Genomic DNA, 21569 nt, shown 5'->3' with positions numbered 1-21569 from the left:
CTGGTCCTATATTGGATCTGAATTTGGTTCTCAGCACCCAAGTAGGGTGACCCAAATCTGCCTGCTATTATGAGGGGATCTGACTGATGTTCTTGTCTGTTCCCTCTGGTCTGCTTGCATCTGTCTCAGAAACAGATGCTAGTGATGATCAAGGTTACTGGTGCTAAACGTTGTTTCCAGGGAAGAGCAACAGGTTGATTTTCTCATCACAGCCTCATAGGTACACATTCTCTCGCCATGAAGAAACTCCTGTCATGAAAAAGTAACTGCCACTGATAGAGAGCTTTGCATATTTACAGAGTTGCTGTGGTCATGTTGTCTCTTCACAGCAACAGAAACTCTGAGATGCTGCCCTATTCTCTGAACTTCTACCCACACATTTATTAGACTTATGTCACATATGTTCCTTTTTATCCATTCAATTCTTTTAATTTTTCACTTCTTAAGTTAATTTTTACTTATATGTGTGCCTGCTTGTGTGTATGTACACTGCAAGCATGCAGTACCTGTAAGGGTAGAAGAAGGAGTCAGATTCTCTGGAACCAGAGTTACATGTAGTTGTGAGCCCTTGATGTAAGTGCTGGGATCTGAACTCAGGTCCTCTGCAAGAATAGCAAGTGCTCTTAATTGCTTAGCCATCTCTCCAGCTCCTCTATAAAATATTTATTTATTAATTTTTTTATTAATTATGTGTGTGGAGAGGTGATGATATGGTGTATGCAGAAGTCAGAAGACAACCAGTGGGAATCAGTTCTCTCTTTCTACCACGTGGGTCCCAGCAACCAAATACAGGCCATCAGCCCTGATGATAGGTATCTTCACCCACTGAGCCATCCTTCTAGCCCTTAAATTTCTGTTTCTTCTGTGACGCAGTATGGCAATTTTCTTTGAGGCAATAGTTGAATATAGTCACACTGTCTTCTGCTTCACATTAAATAGGAGGAGATACTATGATCGTCTGAATCTAGTCCAAAATCAAGCAAACTTGGTGGCACTAACAAAATACATTTCAGTCAGATTCTGTTTTTCTCCCTTTGGAATTGTGAGTGATAGCTGCATGTTTGCTGTGGAAACTTCCATCTAGGTGATTTCCCAAGCACTTTGAGTCCATGAGACATTTTTATCTGATTTTCCAGCCTGCCTTCTCAGTCTCATCCTCCACCAAACTTCATTCCTCTGCAAAAGACCTTCCAGGTGGTTGGCTGAGGCATCTAGGACACATCTGGCAGACTCTCTCTGTAGGACTGTCTTCCCCCAGTAAAGCCCCTCAGTCTAAGCCAAGTCTGACTGATCTGTGTTTACAGTTGTATCCAGGAAAGATAATGACCAGTGGTCTTGGCATCTGATTGATCCATGTTTACAATTGTATCCAGGAAAGATAATGACCAGTGTCCTTGGCTTTGACACGAAAAGGTTTCCCCCTGGAATTTTAATTTATCTAACAGTGTTCTTTCTCCTTTAGTATTTTTAAAAGTAAAATGCTTGATCAGTGTAGTAAAATATGCCTTTGGTGTGACAGTGGCATAAATGTCACGGGGGTAACCAACCACTTTCTGCTCAGAGTTAAGGCTCACTTCACAAGACCTAGTCTCTGTAAATCCAGCCAAGAGCCCATGGTTTGCGAGTTCATAGGCCCCAGGGGGTGAATCTACTACTATAATTTTGCTAAATAGACATAGAATCAAACTGTTCTCTTAATTTTTATCCCCACACCCATAGCTTAATACAACTCTGAGACCTCATCAGAAAAGTTTCTTTGTGCACTGGAAGGGGTTTAATGCAGAAACTCACGACTGGTCAGTGAATAAGCACCGTGCAGTGCTCAGCCACAAGTGTGACTCTGACATCTCCATCACACCCGCTCAGAAAGGCTCAAGGACCATCAAGAAAGAGGGGGGTGGGAAGAGTCTACGAGTCAGAGCTTGGAGAAGGGCGGAGCAGGATCGAAGCGGGTCTTCTGGACAGGACCTCTGCACTTATGAACTCGGAGCTGTGGTTGCCTGCACTAGACCAAGCCAGTCAACAATGCAGCGTGGAGTGGGAGGGGCTCATGATCTGTCCCTCCCCATAGCTAAGGAACTTTGGACAATGGACAGCTGCTCATGGAGGGAGAGTCTATTTTCTTTAAAGATGTCACCCCTGGTAGGCTGTCACGCTAGTGAATGGCCACATGCTCACGGATATATAGGAAGCACAAATTGGATTCAGTAACTTATTAAAAAGAAAGAAGGGTATGAAATGGGGAGGGGGTGGGGGTGTGAGGGATTGATCTGGGAGGAGTTAGGGGAAGAAGTGGTTGTGAATATGATAAAAATACATCATACACAAGCACGAAATTCTCAAAGGCTTAATAACAATGTGTTTATAAGTAAGAACTTTAAGTGAAAATGTTCCTGCTTTATTCTAATTTTATAGTTACTCAAGCACAACAAAAAGCTTGCTGCAAACTGCTCAGAAGTGAGATTCCCAAACAAATTCCAAGAGTATTTTCTGTATAGCACAGTCAAGGCTTGGCTGGTTTCCCCCATATCGATCTGAATTCACTGGCACCATTTTCATGTCGTTGACTCTTTCGTAGGAATTTACGGAGCGCTGTTGTTTATTGGTCAGCAGTTTAGACTGCAGGAAATCCATCTTTCACAGCACCCACCACTGTGCGTTGTCATCTGTGACCGCAGGAGCTTTCAGCTGTGGGCAGATTTCACTTCATCTTGTCAAATTTCAGATATCTCGCCTTATCAAGATTATGTTTTGTAAAAAGTTTTCACAGTATTTTATTTCACTAACTCCAGCTTCAGATACTGTAATTTTGATTTTGCATTCATAAATTTTTAGTGGTAATAGTCATCATAAACTCAATGAAAGACTCAATGGGATGCTTGATGTGTTTAATCTCTAAGGCAATCATATGCAATTGTGCCAGATATTCTAGGAACAATTGTTTAGGACAAGGGTCTTTTGATGTCCATTGGCCTATTCAGCAAGAATTAGGATCCAGCCTGTGATGGCTAAACTTGACTGTCAACTTGATAGACCCAGGAATTTGGGGTCTCTATTAGGGAGTTGCCTCCATCAGAATACCCCATGGGGATATCTGCGGGGCATTTTTTATGGTAATTGACATAGAAGGGTGCAGCCTCTGTGGGCAGTGCCATTCCTGTTAAGGTGGATGTACTGTGGGCAATGTCATCCCTGGTAGGGTGGGCCTGGGCTGATCTATAGAGGTAGTTAAATATGCACCTGGAAGCAAGCCAGGAAGCGGAATTCTTCTACGGCTTCTGCTCCAGTTCCTCCCTCCAGGTTCCCTCCTTGGCTTCCCTTGATGATGGACTCCAAACTCTCAGTCAATAAACCCTTTCTTCCCCGAGCTGCTCTTGGTGACAGTGTTCATCACAGCAGCATAAATCAAACTAAGCCAAGTGAGACTCTGCCTGGACCATTTCGAACAAATGTCTCTGCGAGTCTCCGTCTCCATGGTGATACCTGAGTGCGAAGGGCAAAGTGATGAGATAGAAGTGGCGGCTTTGGGCAAGGTTAACGCATCATCAAGATGACGGAAGGCAAAGACCTTGAGAGGTCCGCAGGATGTAGGAACAGGAAGATGGTGGTGTCTCCGCCTCTATATGACCTCCCTGTTGGAAAAAGCCTCCTTTTTCTGGTCACAGCTGTTCTGCTCAGAGCCCCAAAGTTTCCTAACTCCTGAGGCTGTCCTGGGCTCTCCTCTGAACTTTTTCCATTCCATCTCCTTTTCTGACATTAATGCCCTCACCTTCTTTTCAATATTCGTTCTGAACTCTAATTTCTGAGGGAAGTAGGGCCAGCCCATTGTAATCGGAAGCCCAAAGGCCATAGTTTAGGAAATCTTTTTCAGAAATCTATCTGACCTGGAATTGCTCGATAGTGGTCTACAAATCCTGGATAAGGATCATTTTCTAAATTCTGTGGCTCTGGGTCTTTCCCTGGATTGTCCTTACCTGTTCACAAAATTACTCAGGAAGAGGCTACCAGGATGCCCTGCCGTCTTTGGCCACCCTGTGTCATGGGTACCACTGAAAAGACCAATGATCAGACAAGGATGGGCTCACATCCCCACTCCATGGCTTCTAAATGGAGCCTGTGTGAGCTGTGTCCTCTGAGTTTGGATTTCCTCATATGTAAAACAAGACTTCTTGTAGAGGAAAAAAGAACTTATAAAGAGCCTAGCTCATAAAAAAAAAAAAATTCTTCTCCCCTGGAGGTCACTTTTCTCTGAGACAAGGCTATGGAATCACCTTCATCCACAAGAAAAGGCATTCGAATAACAGTGTATGGACAGAATCAGGCAAAACCCGGGAAACGAATGAGAGCTGCCAGAGAGAGCCCTTGTTTCCCACTCCCTGCCAAGCCTGATCCTCCCAGAGATACAGCATGTCTTTGGATAAGTCGGCAACAGCTCGATCCAGATAAAGTCTCTCAGGCAGGCAGCGTGTGTATAGTCAAATGCTCACTTCTACTTCAAGTCTCCAGTCCCCTGCTGGTCCTCTCCGCAAACTTAATTAATTAGCTGTGGTGAACATTTGTTCAAGCTCGTGCAGCAATGGGAGACCGAAGAAGACAGGCTCTCATAAATTAAAACATTTCAAAATATTGTCTTCTCCCAAGAAAACAGCCTTTTTTAAAAAATTAACACTCCATTTGGATAACTTTAAGGTTTCAAAAGAAAACAAACAAGGCAGCTCCGATGAGTGCTGTCTGCCTTTAACCGTTTCCCCCCATTGTCCTACGTCATGGTTCCTCCTGTCCTCAGCATTGCCAGCCCCTGAGTAGATAGACCACAGATCCTCCACCCACCCGCTTTGTGACGCTCAGGAAAACAGACCATGAAGCCCTGGCATCAAATTGCTTGCCATGCCTCAGGATCAGGCAGGAAAAGGAGGTGGATGGATACAGTGGAACTGAGCTGTCCGGGGCCACTACACACTGGCACCAACAATGGCTGTGACCTTATGTATGAGATCTAAGCAATATCAAGCCAGACAACACCCCAGCATGGATGGAGGAAGAAGTCTGAACTCCTGCCCTTGGCTGGGTAGCTATTGGCAACTGATGATTGCTGTGTGCCCACACACATGCACAGATACACAATAAATGCTAGATGATTAAAAGTAACCGGCTATAGCAGTACAAAAGTCCTGTCTCAGTTATATACAAATAGTGGCAATAGACACTTATGGAATCTCCACTTGTCTTTAGCCATAATGGTCATGGTAAGTAATATAGTCGCTGATTATTAGGCCAGGTTTTCAATCATTGGACTTTGGTGAGTTGCAACAATATGCCACATGTGCATATCTTTCTTCAAGTATAGAGACATGGCATTTCTCAGTATCTACAGCCAGAGAGGGACACAGATGAAGTATAATCTGTCTCTCCGCTTCCACCTCTGTCTCTACACAAAATGCATAACATATATGTAATATCTATGTCAAAATAAGAACAGAAATTTAAATGTAGAGTTGGCCTTCTGCACCCATGGATCCTAGATTTGTGACTGTAACCAAGTATGGATTGAGATTATTGCAAAAGAACTGTCTATGTACAGGCAGTTTCTGTCCTTTATTACCCTCCTGCATTATGACAACTATTTACATAGTGTCTGGTGGTATTAGATATTGTTAGCAATTTCCAACACTGTAAAGGCTGAGGCAGAAAGATTACTGCAAGTTCAAGATCAGCCAGGGCTACGTAATAATTTCTAGATCTGTCGGTGCTTCAGGGTGAGATTTTTGTCTCAAAAGCAAAAAGCAGACTAAGGATGAGTAGAATTGCATAGGGGGATATGTGTAGTTAAATGCAATTAAATACACCATTTCATGTATGGGACTCATACTCAGAGCTTGGCATTGTGTGGGGTTCTAGAACCAATTCCCTCAGGAAATGTATATACATACAGTTGTAAGCATATGTACACATGTGGGCATATTTACATACATTTCTGTATATAGAGGTATTCGTTATAAATGCACATCATATCATAGAGACAAATAAGTGAGCATTAGAAAACTAGTTATCCATAGCTCTTTCCTAAGCAGCACATATTTTGTGGGGACATCTATACATTGGACTAAACCAATACTTTCAGCATCACTTACAAAAAGGAGGGGCCACCTATATGGCTGACACACAGGATGCGCAAAAGTTAAGGGGTGGGACACATCACATCACAGCAAGCCTGGGCTGTCCTTTGCTTGTGTTGCTGCTCCTTACTGCCCGGTGCACAGATGCTGAAGAAGATCAGTCAGTGTGTGACCCTAACACGGCACATCTGTGCTAAAACTGAGCAAAAGTATGAAGAGAGGCCGTTTTCTCGTCCTACCGAACCACACCATTCAGCCCTGGGTACCTCACTCCATGCTCTCGTACTGTGAGAAGAATAAACCCCTCTTTTGAAATTCACTGTTTAGGGACCTTGGGTTTGAACAGCTAAATATTAGTCTTAACTAGTACAAGAGGAACATTGATCCTTACCCTCTAGGCGTGTGTATAGCCACTGGCAGAACAAGGAAGGCATCTGCGTTTGACCTGGTTAAACAGCGCAGACTTGTGCATGATTTGCTTATATAGATGATCAATCTGCAATGCTTGAGAGCCTGAAAAGGGAGACGGGGGAGAGACAGAGTCTTTGCAAAACATTTTGGAGGACATGAGGAGCTGAGCTGGTCCTGAAGCAGGAAGAGGTGTTCAAAACTAGAAACCAAGAGAAACGGGTTTGAAAAACAACAAACGGTGAGAACGCGGACAAAAAAATCAGAATACAACACACTGGCTGAGCCAGGGTGAGGCATACAAACCATCGTGAAGCTGAAGAGGAATGAGGAGAAACAGAAATCCGGCGAGAGCAGCCTTGAGAATCAGGGTTTGGACCTGCAGAAGCCAGACCCTGGCCACCATCAGTTACCCAGACCTTCTCTTGGCTCCTTGGCTACTAGTCCATAGCTTCATGTTTCCAATTAGCTTTAAGCATCAGACAACTCAGCCAACCCAGATTGTGGTGGTTGACTGTGACTGTCAACTTGATTGGACTGGGAGATTAGCAAAGAATATTTCAGGGTGTGTCTGTGGCCCATTGACTGGGAAGGTCCTGCCCTGAGTGTTGGGGGGCACCATCCTATAGATTGAGGACCATTAGAACGAGAAGAGGGGAGAGAGCCAGCAAGGACAGATGGTTTACCTCTGCCTCTTTGTCACTGAGAGGTGAGGGGCCTCTGTGCAGCCTGTCTGGGCAGATGTTGTCTCTAATAAAGCAAATCCAATCCTATTCGATATAACACATATCCAACAAATATCTTTTCAATTAAAACTGCATTAAATTTATCTGGTGCTGTAGGTTAGGTCATCAAAATGTTAGCTTGCTGATGTTCTGATTAACAGGCTGACTGAGGTTTACAGGCAATGAGTCCATAAACACATACCTCGGGAGACTGATCCACCCATCTTTCATATCTACAATACTGATCATGCTCTGAGGTTTGGAGGCACCAAGCCAAGACAGTTTATATGAATCACAGAAACTAGAGGAGATCACAGTGTCGTGTAGACTTTATTATGGTTGAATGACTTCTGGCCGTAGTTCAGTCAAATCACACACATAGATAAATTTACCTTGGATTGCCAGACAATTACCTGTATCACTGTTGAAAAGGCATCAATCTTTTCCTTTCTTTTTCAATATGTTATTATTTTATGTGTATGGGTGTTTCTTCTTCATGCATGTCTGTGCAACATGTTTCTGAAGTGTCATGGAGACCACAGAAAGCATTGGATCTCCTGGAACTAAAATTACAGACAGTTGTGAGCTGACATACAGGAGCTGGGAATTGAACCCTGGTCCTCTGGAAGAATAACCAGTGCTCTTAACTTCTGCACCCTCTCTCCAACCACAATCATTATATCTTGTTGGAAATAGAAACGTATAGGACGGAACCAGTTGTGCCCATCCAGAATTCCTAATAAAATCGGAAAGCTCACACTGTCCCTTTCATTTACCACACCCACTCAACAGAGCAGGAGCTGCCTGCTTTGAGTCAAAGGATACAGCTCCATTAGTAGACGCCAACAGAGTCCCTATGTGAAGCTGAGTTAGAACAGGGACTATACCCACAGCGAAATCGCCTATAGTATCCATATGAAAACTGGTACCTTTGATAGTCTCACCCAAACGTGGTAACTAAGCAATCAGCACACACGTACCCATGGGGCTATGTTCTCACTAAACCAACTACACTATATGGCTTTGTTTTAATGGGTCAGAGTACACATAAGTGAAAACTCTGGATAATGTGTTTTTAAAATTTTCCTTTCATCTTGACATCATTAAATGATTGGGAGTGCTCTCCATTAAGTTCCCTAATGACAATATCCTTTTCTCTTGCAAATGCCTTTGAAGTCTCCTACCGCCTATTACAAGTATTTGGATACTCCCCAGCAAGAGTGGGCAGGGGGCCAACACAAGCCACCAGGTGCCAATACGACACCTGACAAATGAGCCACACGACTGGAAAAGGGTGGGCCCATCCTCATGCCGCAGCTTCATTTCCTCCCGATTCCCACGAACAGGAAGTCGTTGTTGAGATGGGGGGAAAAGCTTTCCTTAAAGACCCAGACGACCGAAGGTCAGAGCTAGCTAGTTAACCCCTTGCTACCAAACAACTGAAAGCTGGCGGCAAGCAAACTCAAGGCTTTGTTTACACTGACTTGTTTTGCCCTGTTGACTCCTGGGTTCAAGGATGCTGTGATGGATTTGGCACCCAGAGCTCTTGGGGCAGATGGGGTACCTTGGATGCCGCAGGACAGTCTCTATGGCAGTCCTTCTACAACTCAAGAGACTCTGAAGTACGGAAGTCTCCGAGAAGAAGGCTAGAACCACGGTGTCAGACGGGAACCTACTGACCGAAAGAATCTGAGCAGAATGCACTGAGATTCTGAAACAACGCCACACCACACTCACAAGCCCTAACTACCTCCTATATAAGTCACATGGCTTGAATAGGGTTCAGTCAAGCACAAAAAAAGAGGAAGGTTTTCCAGCAGAAAAGATATGTACTTACTCCTATCGAAATGCTACCTCAAGAGTTACCCACTGTGCCACAGATATTCAATACGTATAAATTACTAAAATTCATTTTATATGCACCTACGCTCCAAAACCAACTCCACCAAAGAGGACATGAAGTTGGAAGAAGATGGGCTGAGGTGGGAGGATGGACCCAGGAGGAGTTTAGGAGGAAGAGGGGGTGGCTATGGTCAAAATGCATTGTACGTGTGTATGCATTGTACAGATAATTATTAAAATTATTATAATTTTTAAAATTTAAACTATTACAGAAATTACATAGTGTGGGATGATTTAGAACTTTCTTTTTTTTTTCCCCTAGCAACACAACTGATATCTGTCCTTGGTAGCCTAGATACAGTATCTTCATTAACTGATATATCCAACCAAGGCTTGGTAGTAGAAATGGCAGCCCCTTTTTACCATAGCATGGTTATACCAGTTATTCAGATGTCCCCGAGTCACATGCATTTATTCTGAGAATTGCTCATTTTATGTATCCTGCCCATTCGCCTACAAACCTTGTATGTACTCTTTTAATAATGGATCTGGCCTCTTTTCTAAAGTATAAGTCAAACCATTGTCCCAATTTGTCAGGTCTATTAATTTTCTAACAGTTTTTTATAACGACATCGTGTCTGTCAGGTCTTCCTTACTGACCTCTGGCTTTGTCACCTTGCTTACAAAGCACTTCTAACTCGAGATTACATTTTTAAAGGTGTTTGTGGCTTCTTACTGCACTCACCCAGATCTGGAGTTTTCTGTTCAGAGTTCTGTTCCATCTGGAATTTACTTCTGTGTATAGTTTGAGTCCAGATGGAGAAACAGTTGTCCAGGCACTGTGCACGGAACAATACTGTTGAGCTGCTGATCAGAAATGCCTCCACTCACCGCGCCATTCCTCCGCAGTCCTGCGTCTGCTTCTGGATTCTCTGTCGTTTGCTGTGTGTGTTGCATTGTTTAAGATGTGCCGTTTGCTTTGACAGCTACTGGGATAGGTCTGTGGTTGTACAAAAGAAACTGTTTTTTACTGCTCTTCCGCAGGAACTTTATGGTGAATTGATCCAATTCTAATGTCTTGTTAGATCTAAATGTCTTGTTAGAAATGGGATGGCATTTCAGTTTATGGAAAAGCCAAATGAGATTTTTACATCTTATCGGCATCTGATTAAAGCACAATTCATGTTACATAAAATTAAGTAGCATATATATATATATATATATATATATATATATATATATATATATGGTTTATTAAGAGACCATGGAGGTCTATTGTCAAATGGACATCTGTAGCATAACTCTGACACTCGGAGCTCAGGAACATTGCAGAAGAGCGGGCAGAAAGAGTGTAGAAGCCAGAGGCTAAAGGAACTGCTGCAAAGTAGGCTCTCCTGAGCATGACCGGGATGCTGCACCAATGATGTCTCAACCTATGACTGCTTACATAGGACCACACTAGCAGACAGTCCAACACGGATAAGCCAACATCCTAGAATGATCTATAATTCTCAGCTCCACCCTTAAGCTGAAGAGCTACTGAGGGAGAAAGAGTTGGTGAGTGGGTTTTCTTCAGAGATAAAGCCCTGTTAGATTGCCTGAGATCCATTATATATTAGCAATATTAATTAGACTCAATAGGCTCTGTGTGTGTGTGTGAGACAGACAGAGAGAGAGAGAGAGAGAGAGAGAGAGAGAGAGAGAGGATGATGATGAATGAATTTGAGAGGGGGACGTGGAGGAGAGGGACACTGGAAGAATGGGGTGTAGAGTGTGGTGGGGGAAGAGTAGAAATGATATAAACACAGTGCACTCACATATAAATCTCTCAAAAATAATAAATAGCAATAATTGAGCCAGGCATGATGATGCATGCTTTTAATCTCAGAACTCAGGAGGCAGAGGCAGGTAGATCTCTCTGAGTTTGAGGCCAGCTGGGTCTACATAGTAAGACCCTCACTCACAAATAAATATTCTGTAAAGTAATGACAACACAGTATACTGTTATTACTCTTGGGGTATCATGCAGTCTCTTAGGGAGCAAGCAGAAAGTGTTCCCTTTGACCCGCTGCTCCATCAGCCAAGCAGCCTATTCTGTGGCATGTGTGTCGCATGGTTAGGGATGGACACAGCCTGGCCTGGCTCTCAGAGCTTTAAAACCTAGTGAAAACAATAAAACACACATGTAAGCACATAAAGCACATGGATGTACAAGTGTTGGGACAGTGTAGCTAATACTGGAGTCAGATGAGCTGGGACAGTGTAGCTAATATTGGAGTCAGATGAGCTGGGATAGTGTAGCTAATACTAGAGTCAGATGAGCTGGGATAGTGTTGATAGTATTGGAGTCAGATGAGTTGCTGTCAACAACAAAAGCCCTAAGCAGTGACGGTCAGGAGACTCAGGGAAGACTTACAGGCGTTCTCCTCACTTTACAGGAAAGGACACGAAGGCCAGGAAAGGCTAAGTCTAGGACTGAGCAGCCACAGGAGGCATGGGCAAACACTGTTTACAGCACCCATCTCACAACCATTTTAGAGTGATCTAACACTCGTAATTAATCTGTGTAGAAAGAGTCCTTTAGGGAACTCACATTTATAATCTTCAATACTCGCTGACATGTCCCCCCACCAAACCAGTTAAAACTGAAAGAGCCACAATCAAATGACTCTACCACATACACCTGTTTTGATCTTTGTGACATCAATTGCCAGGTTGCTAAAGACACAACACTCTTCAGCCAGTGGTTTGGACAGGAAAACACGCTGTGCCCGACTCGGAGGCAACACTGAAGAGTCTTTTTTGCCCCTTCGGGTGACTCATTCCCTTGTCAGGTTTTAGAACCCCCGAGGTAGAATAAAACACCCTAAGACCCCCAGGAAGCTACACTCCTGTGGAGAAGGGATTTCTAAGGCCCAGCATCAAATCGCCTTTGATTTTTCCCTTGAGTTTATTTCTGTCACCGAGAATCAGGTAATGTATTTCAGCTTTTAAACCATGAAGAGATCTTTCTTTTTTAGAAAAAAAAATAGCTCTCACAGCTTTAATCTTATATTTCCATGCATATTGAGATAAATGTTGTAAAACTATCAATTCTGTCAAAACCTGGCAAAGAGAAAACAAGACACCATACAATCTTAATGTCCAAACTGACTGGTGATTATCAGGGATTAAATGTTCAGGAATTCCAAATCTTTTTTGATTTGAGATGTCTAGATAACTTTTGTTTTTCCATAATTGTGTGAGGTTTCTACATAGTATTTAAGAATCAATTATATTGCAATTGATGTAATTAACTCTAATAATCCATTAAAAGTCGGTAGGAGGGCTATTCAAGTCAACAGAAAAGAAGGAGTGGATTATGAAGGTGTTATTAACCTATACAGAATTTTACCAGACATTTTCTTTTCTTACATAATAAATACACAGTGTTAGGAAGGCTGTCATTATAATTTAGTATGAACAATAGTCCATCACTTCCTTTCCTATGCAACCCTTAACTAATTCCATGCACCATGCACAAGTTAAATGAAGCCTTTTCTAATCAGGGTGCAGTCGTATCAATCATCCATTACTCCACGATGAACGATGGGGTCCCTGCTCAGCTGAGTGGAAGAGAAGTGTGGCCCAGCAGAAATGTCAGGCCCACCTTCTCTTTGAATTGACAACTTTCTGTTTCTGATGCCTGTCTGCATTTTAGCGAGCAATCAAAGAGAAAGTTTGAGAGAAGAGAAAGCTGTGCTTATGCTTGATGGGTGCTAACTTGTCGTGGAAAGTAAGGTCACACACGTGTCCTCTTGACCCCTGAGCCAGATGTGCAGCCTACTGCTCTTTGGAATTAAGTGAAGTCCACCTTACCCACTCTTGGTCCCTCCCAGCTCAAGGGAATCGTTTTGTTCTAGCTATATGAACCAGACAGACACCTTGAAGAGCCAACCTCAGGAGATTTTCACATTACTGTGTTGTAATGGGAGCAGCGGGGCTGCATCCCTGGCACCCGGCCGCCCACATGGCTAGCTTATGCCCCGAAATAATTACACGGAAACTGTATTCTTTTAAACACTGCCTGGCCCATTAGTTCCAGCCTCTTATTAGCTAGCTCTTACATATTGATCTAACCCATTTCTAATATCCCTGTAACACCACGAGGTGTCTCACCAAGGAAGATCTTAACCTGCCTCTGTGTGCGGTAGGAGAATCATGGTGACTCCTTGACTCAGCTTCTTTCTTCCAGCATTCTGTTCTGTTTACTCCGCCTACCTAATTTTATGTCCTATTAAAGGGCCAAGGCAGTCTCTTTATTTAACCAATGAAATTAACACAAAACAGAAGACTCTCCCCCATCATTACTGGATCCTCAGGAAATTGACACGTCCCTGGGTCTCCAGAAAGACACCTCAGACAGCCAACCTCGGAAGACTGTCACGTCACTGGGTTTCCAGACAGACACCTTGAACAGCCAACCTCAGGAGATTGTCACGTCACTGGGTCTCCAGAGCACAGGGTGTGTTTCGAGGCCACAGCATTATTTCCCTCCAGTTTCCATTATTCCTGGAAAAACTCGATGGGAAAACAAATCAGGAGTTCAGGACTTTAAAACAAAGGTCACAGCTGAGTGTGGTGGTACCGTCATCCCAGGGTCTCACGAGGCTGAGACATGAGGATAGCATGTTCTTCCCAGGGGCTCACGAGGCTGAGACATGAGGATGGCACGTTCTTCCCAGGGGCTCACAAGGCTGAGACATGAGGATGGCATGTTCTTCCCAGGGGCTCACAAGGCTGAGACATGAGGATAGCATGTTCTTCCCAGGGGCTCTCGAGGCTGAGACATGAGGATGGCACGTTCTCCCCAGGGTACAGAACAATTTTAAGGCTGGCTTGGGTTTGTAACTTAACAAGATCCTATCTCAACTGTTTAAAATATGGAGCGTAAGCTGTAGCTAACTGCTAGAACAACTGCCTAACAAGTTCAAGGCCCTACATCCAATCCCCAGCTCCTCAAAAACAAAAAATAATTAATTTATTAATGAATTGCAGGTCAACAAGCAGACTGTCTTTCTCTGAATGGATTCTCATCATTCATCATTTCCCACGGGGCCTTTGACACTTTGAAATGGACAAGTGTTGTTCTAAATTTCCTGTCTCTACATAAAAGAACAAGTTGCTGGTGGTCTTAGACATTTACCGACCATCAGCTTCCCTAGGGACACAGACTGCTATGGCTTCAGCTAGCTTTGTGTAGATGTCACAGAGGGCAGCTGTGCCTGGCAAAGACGCAGAGCCACAGGGCCTATGGTAGAGAGGATCCTGCGCCTGGACAGGAGATGGGGGACAGCAGAGTACAAACCAAGGACCTTCATTCCTTTGTAAACCGGATGGGAAAAGACCCCTGGCTTCAGTGAGTTGCATTCACTTAGAATGACATCAAAGGGAGACGTGAAATGTGCTTTTGTAAAGCACAAAACCCTTTGCAGATCCAAGAGTTTGTTTGCACAGGTAGCCTTGACCAAAGTCGCAGAGACTCTTCAAAGTCAGGAGAAAGGGACAAAACACAGTTCCTCAAACCTTGCAGCGTGTGGAGTCATCTGGGGAGTTATTTCAAACCACCCTATCCATTTCCCCGGGTGACTCTGATTGGAACTCCAGGCTGGGAGACACTTGGATAAGGGTTTGACTGGAAATAGGCTCCCATCCACTCATCAGATATTTGGAACATGCAGAAGCCTCAGAGGACAGAAACAATTACAAGATACGGCTCAGATGGTGAGCAACTTCAGGGCTACATGTGAAGGGAAGATAAGATGAAAGCTGCGCGCAGATGCAGAACCCGCAGCCCACAGTCACAATCTCCCTGTGTCCCTCTGAAGCGAGAAGCCAGACAAGACTCCAGTCTCCCCAGAGGTAAACTCTGGTTCCTAGCATTGGTTAAAGCACCTGTGTGAGCACCTCTATTCCCAAAGTGTGAGCCTCGCGTCTGGGGCCCTGAGGACCAATGTGGGTCATAGGAGTCTGGGTCAGGCATCAGGAGAAGAGTGTGGACCCTGCCTCCATCTGAGAAAAGCAGGCATCTTGGAGAGTTCCGCTCAGACATGGAAGGGACAAAGGCCTCTTTGCATTCCAGATAGCATCTGGTCTATGGGGCACGCAGGAAGCCTGAATGAGACGACTCCAGATGTGTTCAGCTGTGTGAGAAGAATGGGAGACTTAGCCTCGGAAGGTTTTACTTGGAGTCTCCTCCCCAAGGTCAGGCCCCCAGAGCCCATCTGGAGCCCCAGCAGTGTCTTGGAGCAGAAGAAGAATGCCACCTCCTCTTTTCTGACACCCTTCTGTCCCTATGTATGGGTCCCAAGAACAGTGACTAAAGAGGCCTGGTCCAAGAGCCAGGAGGCCTGGCTTGTCATTCTGCCCCTGCCAGTAACGAGCTACAAAACCATGTCTCCTTCTGTGTCATTATCCATTTCCAAAGAGGAACACCCAGGAGACTGCCATCCTCCCCAGCTACTTCACAGGGCTGACATGAGGACTCCATGAAACCCTTTGAAAAGGTAGAAGAGTATCTCTGAAACCCAGAAATGAACGTGACATCTCTGAGCAAAATGCTGACCTCTGGATTGTGCCGTCTAATCATGAGCCTGTGCCCCAGTTCACCGGAGAACATTCTATCTGCTGCTCTGCTTTGAAAACGTGGGCCGGTCTCCTGAGAAGTCACCACCACAGTGTCCTTTGCAGATAAAGACTTGTGGACAAGGTTGCTGTGCCTGCTGCATCTCCTCCAGCTTTGGCAGATGTGAACTCTCTCTCCAGGCCTACAGAAGCTAAAAATGCTATGGCTTTGCCCAGCCATCTCTTACCCCACACCCACCCCCAAGCCTCAGCCTGCTTGCCCAGATCTGGAGGTACCTGAGTCATCTGACCCCAACCCATTCATGTGACATCTTTGTTCGCTGTCACATTGACTTGAGAGAGGAAAAAAATACCTCAACCAGGAAATATATCTTGTAGAGGTATTTCATCCTCCCCTCACGTGGTGCTGGAATATCGCTTTAAAGAACATTCTTGTGGCGTTTCCAGTTCTTTCCTTTTAGTCCTGCCACGGGAGGAGCTGGTCCGAGGGGAAACTGCTCCCCAGCAGAGCTGATCTTCAAAGGGACTTCTTCGGGCAGGAAGAGGGAATGTCTGATATTGTGGCTGAATAAACAGACTCATCAAGCTCAGAGCCAGTTTGGAAAGCTAGGCCCTCTGAGTCTGCCGTCTGCTAGCCCCGCACCGCGCATTGGTACGGCTCTATTTGTAATGTCCTCCCGTCTCTCTCTCCTACTCTACGGTCTTCTTCACCAAATGCCGTAGCGTAGCTGACTGTGGAACGACCGCTTTCCTTACTATTTATACGCTAACCTAAAATAATAGGCTCCGCACGTCACAACAACGCAGATCTCACTGCCTTGCAATCTCTACCACAGCCCACATTCATCGACCTCCCACAGTTGTAAAGGGAGATTAGCCTGGCACAGTGATAAACACCCAACATTCATGTTCCAAGGACACTGAGGCAGAAGAAGCACCAAGAGGTCAAGGCCATCCTATGCTACTTAGTGAATTCTAAGGCAAGCTGACTGTTAAAACAAAGCAGATTATATGGTTGGCTCATAACACACTTTACGTCAGCCCTGGGCACATCACTGGTAGAATCCTAAGCTTTACAGGATTCCAAAGAACTCATTTTCAGAAACAAACACCACCACCTACAAATCCACACACTCTGAAAGACAACTGTCTCCCCTGTCCCCTGAAATGGTTCAGGGTCCTGCAATCTATCCTAGGGTCACTCAGACGTAACTACCTAAACCTTTTAGAACCATCAGTTTTTCCATTGACAAGCTGCTCATGAGCAAAATTCCAAGCCCCAGGTCACAGCAGGGATTAGGCTTGGAGACCGGAATTTCTCTTTTCCGTCCTGGAAAATTTGGGATTTTCTTTTAGCACTAAATAAGCACCAAAAGATGTCATGGCTATTCAGAAAACCCGGATATTAACGCATGACTTTTGCCATGTGCGCATCCACGTATACTCGCCTGAACACAGACACTCCATGAATTTCCCATCTCAAAATTTCAGTCCCGTCAGAATTTGTTTCTGAAACTCTGAAATTTATGTTTGCTCTAAATATCCTGATATTTATTTATTATATTTTCTTGTGGGAAATATTCTGAAAGACACACATTCTTGGGAGGGTTTAGAAAACTCTCCAGAACCTAAGTTTCAAATGAAAGTTCATCTCTTCCAATTAATTTATCCCTTCCACAACTGGCTATTGGTGGCTGTGTTAGCCTACTTCCTGGCTGACCCCCTGTCCTATTCTAACAGAAATAATAGGAAAAAGTCATAGCTATATCTGGATAATATGGATATCTAGGATTCAAAGCAGCTTTAATTTTCTCCCATTAGTAGGCAGTTAAGTAATCATTCAGTTAGTTATCCCTCCCAATCTGCCAGCAACATTGCCACTGTCTTCCTGAGTACCAATGAGAGCCATGAATGGCGGTTCCTGGCTATAATCCCCTCATGAGGGACACTGAGAAAGGAGGCTTGCTGTGAGTTCAAGACCAGCCTGGGAGACAGCAAGACTGCTTCAAATAAAATAAAATTAAAAATAGAAATATAAAAGACTACTTGGGCTCCCTAGGATGGTCAGCATTTTCAGGGTGTCTGTTTATTGGCGGCCATCATGAGTATCGTCAGGGAGTCATAAGGATCGGGCCGCTGTGTCCCCCCTCACTGACCCAGCCTAACAGCCACGCATGCACCAAGCAGTCCACATACCTCACCATTTTATAAAGCCATATTGTGTCTATTCCTGGAGAAAATAAAAAAGTATCCCAGCTCAGCCACTCCGGTACTGGCTGACAAATTCCCAGGTATTTAGAAGATACCAAGGATTGGATTTTTCATTTTTTAACTGATTTCTGTATAGATGGCATCATCAACCGCCCGTCAAACGAAGAACAAAGGTCGGAGACTGTTTGTAGCCAGGCATTCTCAGATGCGCCCCCCTCCACCCAGCGTGGAACAGGCTCTCCTTGTGCAACCACGGACGCAAACATCCCTTAGGCATAGAGAGAGGGACAAGGTGGGAGGCATTGGCTTTTGCTCACCTTTGGCCAGGCTTTATTTGTTCTACAGATAAAAAAATAACTTTGGACTTCTTTATCCAGCCAGTTACCTTGCATCGGCAGTGAACTCCCTCAAAACTTTCTGTTCCCGTCAGACTCCTGAGAAAACAAAACGGAAAAAAATAAAAGCGTGGTTAAAATCTACTTTCTTTGGTCAACATCCTAGCATTGAGCAATTTCTTGACATCTAAAAGGGGCTGTCCTGGAGTCTGACTGGAAGTGAACTCACTATTGATCAAATGGCTGGGGCCGGGAACAACCGGAGAAGGGAAGCTGAGCTTGCAGACCCTGTCCTATGTCACCTCCCATCTCTCCCCTCGGCCTCATCAGGACTTTTTGTTCCTTTTGAAAATAGGGATCTTTGGACGTTTAGACCATGCACTTCTACCAACAATAAAATGTTAAATTTAGTTTAATTTACAAACTACACATTTATTAACCTATTCTGAACATAGAGAATACAGGAACACAGGGATGTTATGCCTGTGCTCAGGTGTTCGATTTCACATGGAACCCATAAATATGGAGGATTATTGCATGACAACTAAAAAGAACACGCATGCCAAAATTTAAGGTGAAATTAAAATGAACACAAATGGGCTTAACGTTTTATTTCTCACACCAATAAATCGCTTCGGAATTCCCATGAGGTAGCGAGACCTTACTTCTGCATCCATCACTTTTAAAACGTGGGCATCTATCGCTCTCCCCCGCCAAGCACCACTTTGTTCTCAGGAAAACCTGTGTTTGTGGAAAGATCTGCTGCCTGTCATGATGGGTGTCTGTGAACAAGGACGTATCGTAACATTCACAATTTAAGTACGAGTATAATTATGAGAAGATAGCTGTAATTTACATCAATATAAGAAGTACCAAAATATTCAGGGTATTGGGACAGCAACGGGTTGCCTAGTGCCCTGATCTCAGACCTCCTCGCCAGATGTGCCGCAGCAGCCCCACGCTCTCCAAACAGAAATATTTCCAATGGCTACAAGAGAGAAGGGGGGGGGGGTGGCTTACAAGCTAAAGGGCTTCTAGGAAGTTAGCATTTGGGACAAGTCCCCGACAGCCCCCACAGAGGCAGAAGCACAGTCCTCTGCACCCTGTGGATTCCATGCCCAAGGAAGGCCCAGATGAATTCTCCTAGGTCTGCACAGAAATTCCAGGGCTCTGTAGCTTTATGTTGAGGGATTAAAGACTTCCACAGTACAAAAGGAAAAACAGATATTTGGGGGGCTCAAATAATGGCAAGTTCTTACATACTCAGAGATTTATGCCTGTCATAATAGATGGAGAATAAGGTGAATAGTTATCTGATTTTTATATTTGTGATCACAAGCAAACGAGCGTGTAGCTTGTAGAGAGAAGAATTGCATATAACTAAAGTCAGATTATTGCAAATTTCCACTTTTAAAAAAAAGACTTTTCAGATAAGCAAAGCTGTATTGAAAATAGAAGGACTTCAGACTGGCAAATCATACCCACATATATAACCCTCACAGATATGAGGAAGGAACTGGTCCTGCAGCACCAACCATGAGGTTGGAGTTAGGAACTCACAGAAGACAAGCAATGTGATGGGCCAGAATTCAGTCTTCCCTGAAACATTCTGGCAAACAAGGAAAATTGCGTTGTTGTTGTTGCTGTTGTCCACTTAAAACACACAAAAATATGCTTTCATGCACAGGAGACAATGCCCTAGAAGGCACAGGACTGACAGAGGTCCCGGGAATTCTACCTCTCTTGCGCCTTTCCAGGCATTTGACCTTTGTTTCTGAAATGTCAAGACATCTCTTATGTCATCATGAGCCTATTCTCCCAGCCCCTCAGAGTGCCACCCTCAAATGGACGTAAGCGGTGCCAAAAGTGATAAGACCTGGGAATTGCTGAGTGCCACCAATCCTTCTGTCAACACAGCTGACCTGAAATCTGACCTTGATCACCTTCCTTTAACGGTGCAGAGGAGAGGCACACGGAGACAAACTGTTCATCAGCTGCTCTCCCAGGCAGGAGTCTCAGGTGGGAACGGAGCTGATTCTGCCTCTCTTGACTGTCTGAACTCAACTCTCAATCCATGGTTGGCTCCAGCTGTTCCAAAGCACACAAGGACAGATGTGCTAGGGAGAACAGAAACTCAACGGGGAGAACGCTGACTTTTCAACTTCTTCAATAATCCCTGTTATAAGCCAAAGAAGCTAGTTTGAACCCCCACATGTAGCACTAATTTCCCATTCTGTCAAACCACAGTGAACACTTCAGTGTTGCCCAAACTGTTAAGGCTTTGTTATGGCTCGTGAATGAAAGCACAGCAAGGTGCTCATCGGGTGAGGGGTCAGACACATACAGATGCCTTCACCTTGTCAGTGAGAAAGTCAGAAGTGATCAGAATAGTTGGTTTGCCCGTTTCATGAGCAAACACTCTTAGTATTCACAGTTACTGCTCAGCTGTTAGTTATGAAGACTGTCTGGTGAAACACAAGCTAAGTTTAAACCTTCATGAGTCCCTGTCTATGGGTAAAGCACTTCAGTACTACAGATAAAGCCAGACACGGGACACCTGTGATCGTGTCTCCTTAAGATGATCATGTCAAGTATTTCTTTCAAGGCACAAACCATTCCCCTTGTGTCAGGGCAGAATCTATTCCTCTAAGCCTTGGAATATGGGTTCACCAGTGTAATTCTTCACACATGGGAGAGGGAAGAAATGATCACATGACTTTCAAGGAGATATTTTAGAATCTTTGCAACATCCACCCAAATGTCTCAGGACATTGGCTCTAGAGGAAGCTGATCACAATATGAAAATCTGATGTCCCAAAGACCACAAAACACAAGGAAATCTAAGCAAACCATGTAGACATTGAGTTCTGATTAGCCCAAGGCCAAAAATACAAATGAAGTTGCTCTAGCCTCAGCCACCATCTGACTATGAACACATGAGACTCCAAGTAAGAGCTGCCCAACTGAGCTGTCAACCCAAGAACCACGAGTAACACAATACACTCCCTTATTGTCACTATGCTTATAATACTTTATCAACAGCAATGATGAGTAGCTGAAACAGGTTTCTATAGCTATTAAATAAGTACACAGGCTGGGAAAAACAGGCTACTTAGAAAAAAGGATCACTAAGCATATCTAATAAAATCTACCAAAGGCTTTATGTAGGGGATATCAGCAGTGGTCAAGACCATTTGGAAACTGGACAGCTTTGTGGATAATTGTGGCCAAGAGGAAATCTGCTATGGAGAAAGTAACTTTTTTTTTTTTTGAGAGTGGAATTTTCCAAACTCACCAACCATCTCAGC

The 21569-nt window shown here is 44.2% G+C and overlaps 1 long non-coding RNA gene across 1 annotated transcript in view; it reads right to left on the bottom strand.

Annotated features, from left to right (window-relative positions):
- The window catches only part of LOC121435829, a 76582-nt gene that overhangs the window by 26005 nt on the left and 29008 nt on the right, over positions 1-21569 (bottom strand). The window contains exon 2 of the long non-coding RNA XR_005972621.1: positions 18244-18360. This is a non-coding gene — a long non-coding RNA (uncharacterized LOC121435829). The remainder of the gene's footprint in view (positions 1-18243; positions 18361-21569) is intronic.

Source organism: Microtus oregoni, unplaced genomic scaffold, assembly GCF_018167655.1.
Source record: "Microtus oregoni isolate MIOR12 unplaced genomic scaffold, Mior012 000047F_ref0000412, whole genome shotgun sequence".
Classification (NCBI taxonomy): domain Eukaryota; kingdom Metazoa; phylum Chordata; class Mammalia; order Rodentia; family Cricetidae; genus Microtus; species Microtus oregoni.
Note: the sequence above shows the minus strand (reverse complement) of the source record. Positions and strands in the feature narration are given on the sequence as shown.